General features: G+C 44.0%; 2 pseudogenes across 1 annotated transcript; both read left to right on the top strand.

The window, feature by feature from the left end:
• The first annotated feature begins 215 nt into the window (after positions 1-215).
• LOC143604055 (G-type lectin S-receptor-like serine/threonine-protein kinase At4g27290) lies at positions 216-7,985 on the top strand (annotated as a pseudogene). Its single transcript, XR_013148219.1, has 7 exons — positions 216-1,509; positions 1,598-1,754; positions 1,826-1,980; positions 2,068-2,278; positions 2,366-2,603; positions 2,718-2,868; positions 7,701-7,985. The product of XR_013148219.1 is annotated as a G-type lectin S-receptor-like serine/threonine-protein kinase At4g27290 (transcript).
• Positions 7,986-9,013: 1,028 nt separating this feature from the next.
• On the top strand, positions 9,014-9,888 carry LOC143604057 (G-type lectin S-receptor-like serine/threonine-protein kinase At4g27290 pseudogene; annotated as a pseudogene).
• The last annotated feature ends 6,545 nt before the right edge of the window (positions 9,889-16,433 follow it).

Genomic DNA, 16,433 nt, shown 5'->3' with positions numbered 1-16,433 from the left:
GGTTTAATGTATACATTAGTGTCTAATCATGTTCTAATAGGTTTTATTCAAAAGAAGTTAATTTAAGGAAAAGCTGTGAAAACAAGCCTATGTGTTGAAACGGTCAAATAGTTATAGAAGACCGCTTCATCAGTTGACTTGACTTTAGATATTGGAATTTTAAACCAGGTGAGGGCCATATAAAATTCCGTATTGCCTTTATGTTTGGATTAAAAATGGAGAACCATATATTATTCTTTTTCTTTATTGCTTTCAACTTGCTATCATTAAAACATGCTGCACTAGATACCATATATGCAAATCAAGAAATCAAAGATGGTAAAGACACTCTTGTTTCTCAAGGAGAAATGTTCGAGTTGGGCTTTTTTAGTCCCGGGAAGTCCAAGAACCGATACCTGGGGATATGGTACAACAAGATATCATATGGTACTGTTGTGTGGGTTGCTAACAGGGAGACACCAATTACAGATACATCAGGCATGCTCAAACTTAGCCGACAGGGAGACATGGTGATTCTCAATGGAGGCAACACCACGGTCTGGTCATCCAATTCAACTGTACCTGCGCATAGTAATAATCCAGTGGTGGTGGTGGTGCAGCTTCTGGATACCGGAAATCTTGTTGTCTTGAATGAAAATAAGATAATTTGGCAAAGTTTTGACTATCCTGGTGACACACATCTTCCAGGAATGAAGTTCGGGAAGGATTTGGTAACAGGGTTACAAAGGTTCATCATATCTTGGAAGAGTCATGCGGATCCTTCTATAGGTGCGTATCGTATTATACACGACATGAATGGATATCTACAAACTTTACAGTGGCAGGGTGATCATATAGTAGCAAGACTTGGACCGTGGAATGGTCTTGGCTTTAGTGGCTTTCCTATTGAAGTAGAAAATCAGATTTACTCCACCATATTTGTCATGAATGAGACAGAAATCTATCACACGTATGCACTTAAAGGTTCAGTTGTTACACGGGTGTTTTTGGCATGGGATGGCAAGACACAGATTTTGCAATGGATTGAGCGAACCAAAAACTGGATTGTGTATGCAAATACAGAGGTAGATAGCTGTGATCGGTTTTCGCTCTGCGGTCCTTATGGAATCTGTAGCATTAACAAGCATCCACCTTGTGCTTGCATGCAAGGTTTTGAACCAAGAAATCCAGAAGAATGGCAGGCATCTGATTGGGCGAGTGGGTGTATACGCAAAAAACCTTTGAATTGTGGAAATGGGAACGGGAATAGGAATGGGGATGAGGATGGTTTTTGTAAAATTGCACGAGTCAAGGTACCAGACACACGGTGGTCATGGTATAATGTAAGCATGACCTTACAAGAATGTGAGATGACCTGCAAACAGAACTGCTCTTGTATAGGTTATGCAAGTTTAGATATCAGAAATGGAGGAAGTGGATGTTTGCTATGGCTTGATGAGCTTTTGGATACTAGAGAATATGATGTAAATAAACATATCTACATAAAAATAGAAGCCTCTGAGTTAGAAGGTACACAATTTTCTTCTAAAAATTGAACTATCTTTGTGATTTTAGCATGAGTGGTAAACATCTAACCATTATTATTCCTTAATGAAAGGTCTTGTGAACTCCCAATCTGATCTGAACGAAAGGAAAAAAAACACTTATAGTAGTGCTTTTAACTTCATCAGCTGTGCCACTTCTCTTTGCAATGGCATGCGCCTGTAGAAAGCTAAAGAAAACGGCTCACATAACAAGGTAACAAAGAGGAGAAGGTAATGTTGATAATTTTGCATGTATATCGGAGATAAAATTTGAAACAATTATGCAACCATGTCGTTTGTAGGACAGAGGCATGTGCGTGATGAAAGAAATACAAATCTGCAGATGGAACATTTTGAAGACTTGCAATTTTTCAGCCTGTATGAAGTAGTCAGGGCCACTAGCAACTTTAGCGTCTCCAATAAGATTGGAGAAGGCGGCTTTGGTCCTGTTTACAAGGTAACTTCACTATTATGAATCGATAACTTTAAAATCTACAGAATTTGAAGTTATCAATAAATAATGATTATAATCATAATCTTTAAGGGTGTGTTGGAAGATGGACGAGAAATAGCCATGAAGCGACTGTCCAAAACATCCCAACAAGGTCTTGATGAGTTCAAGAATGAGGTCATTTGTATTGCAAAACTTCAGCATCAAAACCTAGTAAAACTTCTTGGATATTGTGTTCATCAAAATGAATTGATTTTGATTTATGAATACATGACTAACAAAAGCTTGGACTGGTTTATTTTTGGTATGACTCACTCGCTATGATATCACTTGGTGTCTTACTTTCAAACTTTATATAATAACACATGACATGGTATTCACCTTTTAGCAGATGAAACAAGAAGTTTGATGCTTAACTGGCCTCAACGATTCAATATAATACATGGGATAGCTCGAGGTATTCTCTATCTGCATCAAGATCCTCGCCTTCAAATTATCCATAGAGATCTTAAGGCAAGTAATATTTTGTTGGATGGTGACATGAACCCAAAAATATCCGACTTCGGCCTTGCTAGAATGTTCTTAGGACATGATACGGTTTCTAAGACAAAGAAAGTGGTCGGAACATAGTAAGAATTCTCCTTAACTTTAATTCCTGTACTCCATAAAAGAAGGAAGATGATATTGAAAGAAAAACACCAACACTAATCTGTAAACTAAATTTTTAATTACCCTATCTGTAGTGGTTACATTTCTCCAGAGTATGCAGTACACGGGCACTTCTCTATAAAATCTGATGTATTTAGTTTTGGTGTCCTCATGTTGGAGATAATTTGTGGGAAGAAAAACAGAGAATTCTTTCATGAAGACCACAATGGCAACATTCTTGGACATGTAAGTCAAGTTGTTAGACCTAATAGTAATTGTATATTGCCTATAATTAGCTTGTTATCTAGAATTCAAATATTGTAAATATATCCCTAAAATAAGGGATTTGATGTATTATTTATAGTCGAATTGTTTAATGAGAATGGAGAGAAAATTATTCCATCTTTCATGGTATCACAGCCATAACCGATCCTCCTCTTTTCTTTCCCACCCTCCGCTAACCCTAAGCCGCCGGTATCTCATACACCGCCGGCCTCTCTTCTAATACTAACGATCCTCTGCCTCACCCATGGCTTCCCTCCACCCCGCTGTCACCGTTACCAATATCCGGAACTTTGTTCCGATCACTCTAGAAAACGAGAGTGCCCAATACGTCACGTGGCCGGAATTATTCCGAATACACTGCACGGCCTTTCTGGTCGCCGACCACTTGGCACCACGAAGGGAAACCTCTTCCTCCTCTGCCGCCACCGGAAAAGACATGGCAGCAGATCCGGCACCAGATTCTTGGGAACGTTTGGATGCAATCGTCCTTCAGTGGATATATGGAACGATTTCCCCGGACCTTCTCCGTACCATCCTCAAGAAAAACACCACTGCGTATGACGCATGGACTGCTCTTGAAAACCTTTTCCAAGACAACAAGGCTTCTAGTGCACTGTACCTTCAGGCAAAACTCACCAATACATGCCTCGAAAACTTCAAGGACATGGCCGCCTATTGTCAGGAGGTGAAGATGCTTGCCGATCAACTGCTTAACATAGACGTTCCTCTCACCGAAACACAGTTGGTTCTGCAACTCCTCGGTGGGCTGACCGAACAATACGTTACCATTGCCACCGTTCTCCGCTCCAAAGAACCACTTCCTGATTTCAACAACTGTCGATCAGCTCTTTGCCACGAAGAAACTCAACGTGCAGCCACAGCACTTTATGCAGCAAACTCACCAGCCGCGGCTCTACATGTCGGCTCAAAAGGGTCAGCCGGCTCACACAGCAACACCGCACAACTCGATCCACGTGCGGACGTTCGGGCAGAAAACAATCAGGAGAAGGGTAGACTCGGCAGCAGCAATAATAGCCGTGGACGCGGCAAAGGGCATGGCCGCGGGAGAAACTCAACTGGACACGGCTGCTGGTCATTCCAACATATCGGTTTTTACCACTGGGCTCCATTCCCGGGCATGTGGTCTAACCTGGGTGCGGGAAATTCACAGTGGCAACAGTGGGCATCGACCCCACCTTGCTCGTACCCGATGACCAATAGACCCAACTCCTCGGGTCAAGGAGTTCTCAGCCCACGACCCACTCAGGCATACAACGTCGGCTACACTCCCACCGACATCGAGCAAGCACTTCATACCATGGCCCTCAATCCCCCGAGCAGCCGTGGTTCACGGATACAGGCGCCACAAATCACATGACAAACAACCCATGTAATTTCACTTGTTTTTTTAATAATGGCATTTCACAAAATATAATTGTCGGCGACGGTAATACCATCCCCGTAGTCGGCCAAGGCAACCAAACCCTCACACCACCATACCCACCATTAAAACTAAACAATGTCCTACTCGCCCCTAATATTATTAAAAACCTTTTGTCGGTTCGTCGATTAACCATGGATAACCAAATTTCTATTAAGTTTGATCCTTTTGGTTTTCTTGTGAAGGACCTCAAGACCAAGGCGCGTATCCTACGCAGCAATAGTACTGGGGACCTTTATCCGCTCACACCTCAGATTATCTCCAAAATCAGCTCTCCTTCCTCGTTCACTGCTCTTGCTCAGGATGTTTGGCACCAAAGCTTGGGACACCCAGGGGCAAATTTATTGCATTTTTTAAATAAATCTGGTCATGTCAGTTGTAATAAGGCTGTTTCTAAACTTTGTCAGCCATATGTTTTGGGAAAAAGTACTAGACTTCCTTTCATTCAATCTAATACTCATGTTTATTTACCTTTTGATTTGATACATAGTGATCTATGGACTTCACCGATAATCAGCACCGGTGGTCATCGGTATTATATTTTGTTTGTGGATGATGTCACTAATTTTCTTTGGATCTATCCCATTTGCAATAAATCACAAGTTTACACAGTCTTTCAAGCATTTTACAAACTAATTGAAACTCAATTTGAACGCAACATCAAACAGTTTTAATGTGACAACGGAAAAGAATTCTCTAATAATACCTTTCAAAATTTTTGCAACCAACACGGTATGATTTTTCGTTTCTCATGCCCATACACATCTTCTCAAAATGGTAAAGTGGAACGCAAAATCCGCTCGGTAAACAACGTCATCCGCACACTTCTTGCCCAATCTAACATACCAAACACACTCTGGCATCATGCGCTGGAGGTTGCCACCTACCTAATAAACATTCTCCCTAGTAAAACACACAATTTCATAACCCCCACTCAACTCCTATACAACCGATCACCCTCATATGATCATCTCCGAGTGTTCGGGTGCCTCTGCTACCCTCTCATTCCTCACACCAAAATCCATAAACTTGAGCTTCGCTCAAAACCATGTGTCTTTCTTGGTTATCTAACTCAGCACCGTGGCTACAAATGTCTCAATCTATCGACACACAAAATCATCATTTGTAGACACGTGAGATTCGAAGAAACCGTCTTCCCATTTAAAAACCTTAATAACCCACCACTTGAACACTACTCCTTCTTAACTGACCCTATACACCCACAACTTTGGCATTTAACCAACAATAAAGATCAACCGACTTCACCACTTATCGATCCACAATCCAACCAACCCGTACAGCCCACACCCACGGCCCAATCCCCCTTACGGGTCTATACCCGTCGAACCAACCACACAGCCCAACCTTCGGCCCATGCCCATACCCAGCCTTTGGCCCACCAAAACCCCACCGGGCCCACTGCTGATTCAAAGCAGCCGATCCCACCTACACATACTACGGACTCCCGCACGAGTCAACTCACTTCACAAACCCCACAAACTCAAACCCGTACTATCCGCACCAGATCCATGGACGGAATTGTAAAACCTAAACAACCATTTAATCTCAATACCATCACCATCTCCCCTGTTCCCCGTAACCCAACAGTTGCCTTGTCTACACCTGAATGGCGCCAAGCAATGAATGTGGAGTTTGATGCCCTTATTAAAAATGGAACATGGAAATTAGTTCCGCGCCAACCACACATGAATGTCATACGGTGTATGTGGTTATTTAAACATAAATTTCGGTCGGACGGATCATTGGAACGGTACAAGGCGCGGTTAGTTTATGACCGTCGAAACCAACAGCAGAGTGTTGACTGTGGTGAAACATTTAGTCCCGTAGTAAAACCGGAAACAATCCGCATGGTACTCTCATTGGCTCTTTCACAATCCTGGTCAATTAATCAGCTCGATGTGACGAATGCGTTTCTACACGGCTATCTCAATGAGACAATTTACATGTATCAACCAATGGGGTTCCGCCACCGAGACTATCCGGATCACATATGTAAACTTAAAAAGGCGTTATATGGGTTAAAACAGGCACCGAGGGCGTGGTACCAACGGTTTATAGATTTTGTTATCACACTCGGTTTCACACAGAGCCGATGCGATAATTTATTATTCGTATACAGCCACGGTTCCGAGACTGCATATATCCTCATTTACGCGGATGACATAATTCTCACAACCTCCACGGACACTCTAAGGAGTCTCATTGTGAACAAACTCGGTTCGGAATTTGCTATGAAAGACCTTGGTCCTCTAAGCTTCTTTTTGGGGATTTCGGTAAAACGCATAGGAGACTCTATGTTCTTGTCTCAACGAAGCTATGTGAATGAAATCTTGGATCGAGCTAGAATGACAACCTACAAGTCGGTCCCAACCCCTGTCGACACAAAACCGAAGTTAAGTGAACATGACGGGACAGGTTTCAGTGACCACACCCTTTACCGAAGCCTAGCCGGGGCTCTTCAGTATCTCACATTTACTCGCCCTGATATTTCTTACGCATTCCAACAGGTGTGTATTCATATGCACTCACCTAAGATGTCACACTGGAATGCTCTTCTTCGTATCCTTCGATATCTTTGGGGATCCTCGGACTTCGGCCTCACGCTTGGACCGACGCGCACCATTGCACTACGAGCATACACAGATGCAGATTGGGCGGGTTGCCCAGACACGAGACGTTCCACTTCTGGGTATTGCGTTTACTTGGGGGATAACCTGTTATCTTGGTCGTCAAAACGACAATCTACGGTTTCCCGCTCTAGTGCAGAGGCTGAATACAGGGGTGTCGCGAACGTGGTGGCGGAGATATGCTGGCTTCAGAACTTGTTACTTGAGCTTCATCGTCCTCTATCGGTAGCAACACTAGTTTACTGTGACAACATCAGTGCAATATATTTATCCGGTAACCCAGTTCAACACCAAAGAATGAAGCACATCAAACTCGACATACACTTCGTTCGCGAACAAGTACGTCGTGGTAACGTTCGCATCATTCATGTGCCCACACGCTACCAAATTGCGGATATCTTCACGAAAGGCCTCCCGAAGATTCTGTTCGATGACTTTCGAGCCAGTCTCAGCATTCGACAACCTCCTGCTTCGACTGCGGGGGTGTAATAGTAATTGTATATTGCCTATAATTAGCTTGTTATCTAGAATTCAAATAATTGTAAATATATCCCTAAAATAAGGGATTGATGTATTATTTATAGTCGAATTGTTTAATGAAAATGGAGAGAAAATTATTCCATCTTTCAAGACCAAATCCAAATATGTTGACCAGAAACTAGAAACTAGCGATATGTTTAAATATGTTTTTCGGTTTGATGTAGGCATGGAGACTCTATAAAGAAGGCCGACCCAATGAGTTAATGAGTGAATCTTTACAGGCCTCATGTGTGGTCTCTGAAGCACTAAGATCAATACAAGTTGCACTATTATGTGTGCAGCATCATGCAGAAGATTGGCCAACTATGTTGTCGGTGGTTTTGATGCTGATTAGTGAGGGAGCATTGCCTGAACCAAAACAACCTGCTTTTTTCAGTGGAGAGAGCTACCATGAACATGAATCTCTTCCGTCAGTTGATAAACGCACAATAACACTGCTGCATGCATGATAGAAAATACATGTTAATTTATAGCTTTATAGTTGTATTAGATATTTGATTGTAACCTTGACCTAGTGTCTTAATATACATTTTTTTACCTTAATTACACTGTGTTTTAGTGGGATTCAATCGTCACGTCCAGCCCCCCTAGTCGGGGTATGACAGATTGGTATCACTAATTGAGTTTTCGAGGGAATTGGGGGACGATAAATGTGACCTATTGTGAGTTTACGTATTAAATAGTATACGTAGTCTGTTGTAATAATATCATAATATGGGGCTGTAGGTGTAATTAGTCATTTGTATTGTATTGTATTGATTGTAGACTTGTAGTTAAACAACCGGTCAATGAATGAGAGGGATGGTAGCTGTTGATTTGAGAGTTAATCTCCTTGTTCTTCATCTTTAGTTCTATTACCAGTTTTGCAACGCGTTGGTTGTTAATTTTGCCATCATTATAATTTCGGTCGCAAGTCATTTGTATTTCAATCGCAATCGCATAGTTTACTAGTATATATCTTCACTTCACCTAACTTAAGATGGTCACCTGACTTTAGATTGCCAAATAAGTAATAATAACGAGCTTTGTTTTCCAAAAAAGGTGTTCTGGAGGAATTTTAGAGTCACATACGTAAAGACCTCATTCAGTTGACTTGACTTTTGATGGTGGAACATTAAATCATTTGATGACTAAAAAATTGCCATTCCTTTGATAATTTAGCTCATCAATGCAGAACCATATATTATTATTTATTGCTTTAGTCTTGTTGTTATCAGATTGTGCTGCACTAGATACCATACCTGCAAACCAAGAAATCAAAGATGGTAAAGCCACTCTTGTTTCTGAAGGAAAAATGTTCGAGTTGGGCTTTTAGTCCCGGGAAGTCCAAGAACCGATACCTGGGGATATGGTACAAAAAGATATCATATGGTACTGTTGTGTGGGTTGCTAACAGGGAGACGCCAATTACAGATAAGTTTGGTATGCTCAAACTTAGCAGACAGGAAACCTGGTGATTCTCAGTGGCGGCAACCGCATGATTTGGTCATCAAATTCAACAGTATCAGTGAGGAGTAATAATCCAATGGTGGGGCTGCAGCTTCTAGAGACAGGAGATCTTGTTGTGTGGAATAATAATAATATGATTTGGCAAAGTTTTGACTATCCTGGTGACACATTTTTACCAGGGATGAAATTCAGGAAGGATCTGGTAACAGGGTTACAAAGGTCCTTCATATCTTGGAAGAGTCCCGATGATCCTTCTATAGGTGAGTATAGTTTTGTACACGACACGAATGGATATCCACAAAGTTTCAGGTTGCAGGGTGATGTTTTAGTAGGAAGACTTGGACCATGGAATGGTCTCGGATTTAGTGGTTTTCCTATTGAAAAAGAAAATCAGATTTACTCTACCGAGGCAGTCATCAATGAGAAGGAAATATATCTAACACATGCACTTACAGGTTCAGTTGTTCAACGGGTGGTTTTGACATGGGATGGCAAGACACTGATTTTGCAATGGATTGAGCGAATCAAAGACTGGATTGTGTATGCAAACACTGAAGTAGATAGTTGTGATCGGTTTTCACTCTGCGGTCCTTATGGAATCTGTAGCATTAACAGGCATCCACCTTGTACTTGTATGCAAGGTTTTGAACCAAGAAATCCAGAACAATGGGAGGCCTCTGACTGGGTGAGCGGGTGCATACACAAAAAGGCTTTGCATTGTGGGAATGGGGATGGGTTTTTGAAAATTGCAGGAGTGAAGGTACCAGACACACGTCGGTCATGGTATAATGTAAGCATGACCCTCGAAGAATGTGAGATAACCTGCAAAAGTAACTGTGGTTGTGCAGGTTATGCAAGTTTAGATATCAGAAATGGAGGAAGTGGATGTTTGCTATGGCTTGATAAGCTTTTGGACACTAGAGAATATGACGTAAATCAAGATATTTACATAAGAATAGCAGCCTTTGAGTTAGAAGGTACACGAGTTTCTTCTAAAAATACAACAATTTTGTTTTTTCGCTTATATGCTAAACTGCTAAACTATTATTATTTCTTAATGAAAGGTCTTCTGGACTCCCAGCAGTCTTATTTCAACAAAAAGAAAAGAATACTTTTAGTGGTGCTTTTAACTTCATCAGTTGTGCCCCTTCTCTTTGCAGTAGCGTATGCATGTAAAAAGAAAAAGAAAATGCCTCACATGAAAAAACGAGGTAACACTAGCTAGTAATGTTGACACTTTTGCATATTTGAAGGATATGAAACCTAATAAAACCATGTTGTGATATCATTTTGTAGGAAAGTGGAATGTGCATGCTGAAAAGAATACAAATCTGCAGATGGAACAGCTTGATGATTTACAATTCTTTACCCTATATGAAGTAGCCAGGGCTACAGGTAACTTTAGTGGATCCAATAAGATTGGAGAAGGCGGCTTTGGTCCCGTTTACAAGGTAACTTTTTATGTTTTTAAAAAAGAATGCATTGCTTATTCCTGTCTTGAATCGAAAGTTAAAAATGTACACATTTATAAGTCATCATAAGGTCTTAATCATAATTGAAGAGGTATGTACCCGCCTCAGCATCGAGCGGGGCGGGTCAACCCACAAGATATATACAAGACATTAGAAATCAAAGATATTATCAAGGCACAAAGCCAAAACTTATGCTCAAGCATCACATGCTTGCACATATCACATACGCTCACGCATCATATGTGCTCATGCATCACATATGCTCGCGCGTATCACATGCTTATGCATATCACATCGTGCGTGGCGCATCCGCGCGCGGCGCATATCACATGCTCGCGCATCATACATGCCCACCCATATCACAGTTGCGCATGGCGCAGCTGCGCGTGACGCGTATTACATGTTTGTGCGTATCGCATCTGCGCATGAAATATCTGCGCGTGAGAATAAAGAGAAAACATCGCGCATCCTCAGGATGGGCGCATATCACACGTGCACATAATCAACCTCGTCCTTATCCAAATCAGGATTAGGGCAACCTTGATTGTGCACGTCAGACAACCTTCCAGAAGGCATCTTTTTAAGGAATAAGGATATGCTGATGTTGACAGCTGCTAAATGAAAGTTGGACAGCTCAGCATGACTCATGGGTTACCACGTGATCATAACCAATGAAAGAGCACCAGGTGTCTCCAGGGACACGTGGCGCAAATCGATTGGAGGAGGCCAACAAAACCCTAATTTGGTCTCAGCTCAATCAGGGGAAACCCTAGCACTATAAATACATCATAACGTACACAGTTACAGAACACATTGATTCACATTGAAGCATATTCAATTACATTCACTGACAGGCAGCCCTAGTCAGTTACTTTCTCATACACAGAGAGAATCAGAATAATCAGACAGAGTAATATACAGTATTCAGCTATTAAGCACTACTCTCCCAATTCCCTTACTCACACATTATTATCTTCTCCTACACATACTTATTCTCACGCCGGAGGGTTACCCCAAAGAGGACCCCTCTGTCCCTTTCTGAGGGGTAAGTAACGGCGTTGTTCGTTTTGTAGGTGGAGGAACATTGATCCAGACGAACCATCGGTGAAATAGCATAATCACACCCGAGGAAAGTAGTTCTGCTACCAGTGAGTAGATCCACGTTTCTTCATTGGTGCCATCCACTGTTACAAACGGCAATCAGATCTAATCAGATCTACAAAAAAATCAATCACCATGGTTTCTGGCGTTCATAACATTGATCAAGTTCTGGAGGATATTGAACGTGGGGACGTTAATGAGGGACAGCAGTTCCTGAGGGGGCCGCGTAATTCTACGCGCCCCACCAGTAGCCGTCCCTTCATCACAACTCCTCACGGGCAGACTGAAACTCCTCCGGACGATCTCACGTTACAAAATCCTGCCGGCGCGAAACAGAAAGGACCAATGGGTCCAGAAGAGGAAACAAATGATCCGAATGAATGGCTCATAAACGAGCAGCGGCGTCTGATGGAAAAGTACAATGAAATGGTCAAACAGAAGAAGCATGCCGACCAAACACAAAGGCAACCGTTTGATAAGCAGACTACAAAAAGGCCGCGCGCGCCGGAAGAAGGACATTCTGTTCACACTGCACAGACTGAGTTCAGTGATGAAGAAGTGCATAGCATGAGGAAGACACGGGATACTCATGCAGGAGGCTCACAGCTCCGCGCGCCTGTGAACATGGCTCCTGGAGCCAGAGCAGATCTGGATCTGCACATGCCGTACAGCCCGCCAGTGAGGGGGCAGGTGGACGTAACCACGCCGTACAGGCCGGCCATCTTAGTGAAGCACTCAAAGTTTACTGCGCGCATCGCGCAGGCTCCCATCCAGCACAAGACCAAGATGCCAAGTGGTCTGGGCAAATATGATGGCACAACAGATCCAGATGACTTTTTGCAAGGTTTCTATAACACGGGAAACCTAGAGAGCTGGACGATGCCAACATGGTGTCATATGTTTGCTCGCTGCCTCACGGGCGCAGCGAGGGTATGGTTCGAGAGCTTGCCGACTGGGCAAATTGATGGGTTCGAGGAACTATTAGAAAAGTTCCAGGCCCACTTCGTACAGCAGCGCAGGCATACGCGCGATCCTGATGACATCATGCACTGCGTACGCAGGAATGATGAAACGATTGAAGATTACATCACTCGTTTCAATCAGGAGTCCCTGGCAATCGGGGGTATAACTGAGCAGCTCCTGCGCGTGGCCTTTATACAAGGCGCGCGCAGTGATCAACTCCGCCGAGCTCTCGTAAGAAAAGATGGTATGCCCACCACTTGGGCAAAATTAATGGAAGCATCGCGAGTCTTCGCGAGAAATGAAAAACAGATTGCCCAAGATAGGGCAAGAGAAAGAGCGCATCAGGCTGAATCACCGCGCAGCAAAGAGAAGAGGGCCAAACAGAACTCTGTATGGTCCAGGTTGCAGCCAACAAGTTTTTCTTCCGCAGAAAAGCAAGTGCAACCAACCTCACCCCAGCCCCAAAAAGATGTTCGTAGTCGCGGGGAGGGTGACAAGAGGGAGGGCGGCAGAGATCCTAGCAGACCTCTGCCAAGAATATGGACTTCCCTCACTAAAACACCTTCACAGGTGTTAAGTACTGAGAATGTCCAATTCAAGCCCCCAAAGCAACTACACTACAAGGGACCGCAAAACAGTGGCAAATATTGTGAATTTCACAAGTCCCCGGGCCACAACACCGACGCATGCCATCATTTAAAGGATGCGATCGAGAAGGATGTAAAGTCAGGCAGGCTGGCTCACTTGGTGAAAAACCAAAGAATAGAAGATGAGCAACCGGAAGGAGCCTCTGCCAGCAAGAAATACAAAAGAATCTGTGTGGCTGAGGGGGGACGACAAGGGCAGACATCAAAAAAGAGAAGCGCGCAAATCAACGGAGATTGGCGCGAGCAGCAAGTTATCTTCCCAAGAATCAGGGGAGGCCCTTCAATAAGCAGTCCTCTCGTCATCACCACACACATTGCTCATTACGAAGTGTCAAAAGTCCTGGTGGACACTGGAAGTGAATCTGACATTATGTATGAGCAGTGTTTCAGAAAGTTAGACCCGGCAGACCAAGCGCGGCTCGAAATTGTGAACGCACCAATCTGTGGTGTTTCAAATGAAATCATCCATCCCCTTGGTCAGATTCAGTTTGAACTAACTATGGGGGATGATGAGCACAAGCGAGCCGAAGTTGTCAACTTCTTGGTCTTGCCCACCACGTCATGCCACAATATGATCCTGGGTAGGGGAACGATTGCCCAATTTAATGCTGTACCGTCGCCAGCGCACGGCGCATTGGGGTTCCCTACACCTACAGGCGTAACATTTGTTTACCGCGATCATTTGTGCGCAGTGACAAGTGCGCCGCGGGAAGGGAGAATGAAACTTCCAATGGCGGACAATGCGCCAGAGAAGTGGATTTTAAACCCAAAATTCCCAGAGCAAACGGTCACAATTGGCGCTACCATTTCAGACGAAACGAGATTGAGAATGAAAAGGTTGCTCACGAAATACACGTCGGTCTTCGCGTGGCAACACTCCGATATGACTGGGGTCCCGCGAGACTTGGCGCAACATTCTCTTAACACGTTCAAGTCGGTGGAGCCAATTGCTCAGAAAAAGAGAATCATGGGGGATGAAAAGGCGAAGGCCATGAATGAGCAAGTCGAGGACCTGTTGCGCGCAAACATCATCCGCCCGATCCGATACCAGACGTGGGTAGCCAATCCTGTGATGGTAAAGAAAAGCAACGGGTCATGGAGGATGTGTATTGACTTCAAGGACCTCAACAAAGCATGTCCGAAAGACTGTTACCCCCTCCCAAACATCGACGCAAAGGTGGACTCCGTGGCGCCATTCAAGCTCAAATGTTTCCTGGATGCCTACAAAGGCTATCACCAGATTCAAATGGCACCACAAGAAGAAGACAAGACTGCCTTCAGAACCGACAAGGGTGTTTTCTGTTACACAAAAATGCCCTTTGGTTTAAAGAATGCGGGAGCCACCTATCAGAGACTTATGGATTCGGTTTTCAATGAACAAATTGGAAGAAATCTGGAAGTCTACGTTGATGATTTGGTGATCAAGAGCAGGGAGGAGAGACAAATGCTCAAAGACATCGAGGAAACTCTTCAGCGCCTAACGGAAGTTAACATGAAGCTCAACCCGAGCAAATGTACTTTCGGCGCGGAAGAGGGGAAATTTCTTGGTGTAATGGTCACTAAGGATGGTTTCAAGGTGAACCCTGAAAAGGTGGAAGCCATCCTTGACATGCCTTCACCATCCACCATGAAAGAGGTTCAGAAGCTGAATGGTAGATTGGTGTCAATCAACAGGTTCCTAGCGAACCACGCCAGCAAATCTACTCCATTCGTTAACACTTTGAGGAATTGCTTGAAGAAGAGCCAATTCAAGTGGACGCCTGAGGCTGATCAAGCTTTCAGTGAGATAAAAGAATGTCTCATAAAGCTGCCCGCGCTCACAGCTCCACTTCCTGGCGAAACACTTACATTGTACTTGTCAGCTGGAGACCGCGCCATAGGCGCAGTATTATTGGTGGATCGCAAGGGGATCCAAACGCCAATATACTATGTGAGTCGGGTGCTGACAGACCCTGAGACGCGCTATTCCATCATGGAAAGGTTAGTTTTGTCACTAACACACGCGTCGCGCAAACTTCATAGATACTTCAATGGTCATCCTATTGAAGTTCTGACTGGTTACAACATCCAACAAGTCCTGCGACGCCCCGCGCTCTCCGGAAGGCTGACAAAGTGGGCGCTGGAGTTAGGTGAACACACGATCACCTATAAGCCCCATCCAGCAATAAAGGGTCAAGTTCTGGCGGATTTCATCACGGAAATCCCAGAGGGAAAGATTGAAGAAGCTCAGCGCGAGGTAGATCCTCCGAGAGCAAATGATGAAGAATATGTTTGGAGGCTATTCACTGATGGAGCCTCCAACAACGAAGGGTCCGGCGCAGGCCTCAAACTGATGGACCCTGAGAATCATGAATATACTTATGCTATTAGGTTGGACTTCAAGAGTACCAACAATGAGGCCGAGTATGAAGCCCTGCTGGCTGGTCTGCGCATTGCGCGCAAGTTTGGAGTTAAAAGGCTAGAGGCCCATGTTGATTCTTACTTGGTAGCTGCACAGGTCAATGGCTTTTATGATGCCAAGGAGAACACCATGCCTCTATATCTTGAGCAGGCAAAAAAGCTCGTTGAGCAGTTTGACTTCTTCAAAATCATACACATCCCGCGCAGTGAAAACAAGTCCGCTGACGCGTTGAGTAAGATGGCATCAACTAATTTTGATCACTTTGGCAAAGATGTCAGGGTGGAAGTGATGAGCAACCCGTCAGTGCAAACGCAATATGTCCTTGTGATTCATACAACCCCTTCATCCTGGATAACTCCAATAATGGAATTCCTGAAGGAGGGGAAGTTACCGGACGATCGCGCACAGGCGAGAAAGATAAGACACAAGGCGCAGAACTATGAACTACTTGACGATACATTATATCGACGCTCTTATCTTGGGCCGCTCATGAAATGCTTGGATGCTGAGGAAGCGAACTATGTGATCAGAGAGATACACGAAGGAATCTGTGGAATTCATGCTGGCCCGCGCATGGTGGTTGCCAAGGCAATGAGCGCAGGCTACTATTGGCCAGGCATGTACTTGGACGCTTTAAAAGAGATCCAAAAGTGCAAAGCATGTCAGAGCTATGCGCCAAACACCATGCGGCCAAAGAACAACTTGATTCCGGTAACCTCAGCATGGCCTTTCCACAAATGGGCAATCGACATTGTGGGTCCCCTACCGCAGGCGCCTGGGCGAGTAAAATTTTTGGTTGTGGCAGTAGACTATTTTACAAAATGGGTTGAAGACAAGCCACTAGCGAAAATAACAGCCGAGGCA

The sequence above is a fragment of the Bidens hawaiensis genome, unplaced genomic scaffold, assembly GCF_021521415.1.
Source record: "Bidens hawaiensis isolate Kalapana, Puna unplaced genomic scaffold, B.hawaiensis_p1.1 tig00063784_1, whole genome shotgun sequence".
Taxonomy (NCBI): Eukaryota; Viridiplantae; Streptophyta; class Magnoliopsida; order Asterales; family Asteraceae; genus Bidens; species Bidens hawaiensis.
Note: the sequence above shows the minus strand (reverse complement) of the source record. Positions and strands in the feature narration are given on the sequence as shown.